The sequence below is a fragment of the Diachasma alloeum genome, unplaced genomic scaffold (genome assembly GCF_001412515.2).
Source record: "Diachasma alloeum isolate Michigan unplaced genomic scaffold, Dall2.0 Dall_scaffold_00515, whole genome shotgun sequence".
In the NCBI taxonomy this organism is placed as follows: domain Eukaryota; kingdom Metazoa; phylum Arthropoda; class Insecta; order Hymenoptera; family Braconidae; genus Diachasma; species Diachasma alloeum.
In genome coordinates, this window is record NW_021680647.1 from 179,071 (window position 1) to 180,526 (window position 1,456).

At 43.5% G+C, this 1,456-nt stretch overlaps 1 protein-coding gene across 2 annotated transcripts in view; it reads left to right on the plus strand.

Moving 5' to 3' along the window:
- Positions 1-654: 654 nt before the first annotated feature.
- The window catches only part of LOC107042756 (ecdysone receptor), a 167,553-nt gene continuing 166,751 nt past the window's right edge, over positions 655-1,456 (plus strand). For both annotated transcript variants that reach the window (XM_015263936.1, XM_015263938.1), the window contains exon 1: positions 655-1,319. The gene's annotated coding sequence lies outside the window, so the exon portion shown is untranslated. The remainder of the gene's footprint in view (positions 1,320-1,456) is intronic.

Consider the following 1,456-nt stretch of genomic DNA (forward strand, 5'->3'; position numbering starts at 1 on the left):
TCTCCTCATGGAGTACAAGAGCGTTGATATCTCATTAACAGTTACCTGCAGGAAAAAAAAATCAAAACATTAATGATATGTAAAATTTCATGATAAACATCTTTCATTTCAATTATTTTTCTCTATCTCCATCGAGTTAGCCGATAAACGCATCGGAGCATACCGCGACCTCATGCAAGTGCTAACGCGCCGTAACCACAGATAACTTTTTATTTATCATAGTTAGGAGAAAAAGTTATAAAATTAGAAATATGTATTTTCACAGATCAAACATCTTTTGTTTGAAGCATTTTTCCCCATCTTGTAAAAAATTTAATTGTTCATAACTTTTGTTTGCATCGGTTCTCGCCGGAACGACCTTCAAATTCGGATTCTACGCCCGAAAAAAACATCGAAAAACATCAAGTCGACCAGTAACCCGAAAAATGTACCTCAAATGGTATCTAGCGAATGGACTACAACTGTCAAGCTCGTCCTCTCAAAATATCTGGTCCCCCCCCTCAATCCCGTGTGGACTCTCCCTTTTGAATCGCCCAGTACCACCAACACCCCAAACACTTAACCGCCAGTGCTGCCACGCCGTCATTCCTCCTAACCTCGACACCGGCCGCTCGCTAGCGAATTGAGCGCCGCAGTCGCGCGCTTGCACTCTAAGCGGTTGGCGGATGCTGAGTCCCAACGTAACGTCGAATGTCCAAGCAATTTGTTCAATTCCACGATAATTAACTCCAACCACCACGGAAAAATATCCATTAAACAATCATCAAGCTTCACGTGACACAACTGACAAATGTTCACCGAGTTAACCTCAAAAACGTGCAGAAAAATAATAATTGACATGTGAAAAAATTACGTTTGTATATATTACACAGAACCGTCAAATATTCATTATCGAGTGTGCATTCCCTCTCTCGTGCCTGTGCGAGGGGCTGTATGTACTGCGCTTGCGTCTGTTTTCAATGCCTCATGTTGTGTGTGTGCAGACCCCCGGGGAGTCAAAACCGTGAAAACGAGTGAGACAGATGTAATGACGTTCGAATATTGGAGTGAGATATCGGTATTATCACACGTTTCATCGAGTCAATGCACGTTAATGTATATCAAAATGCTCAGGAGAGTTATGCGCTGAGGATTTACTTTTCTCTCGGATTTGCTTTTGTTTTTGATATTGGTTTTTTCGTCGGGGCCATTGCGAAGTGACGTGCACGTGTGTAGTGTTTCAGTGTTTGACTCGCTGGATTTCTGGGAGTTTTTTTTGTTTATGATCGTGAGGAGGTGGGTTTACTTGTGGGGGTGGAGAAGCGAGGAACGCACTTTTTGTGAGTATTGTTTGTTCATTTTTTTAGGTTGTTTTTTTGGTTTTCGGGTGGAGGGCTCTTGGGAAAGGGCGGTTTTGCGTCGTTCGGGGAGAGGACATCTTGTGACGACGGTTTGGGGGGGGGGGCGGGGGGGGGAA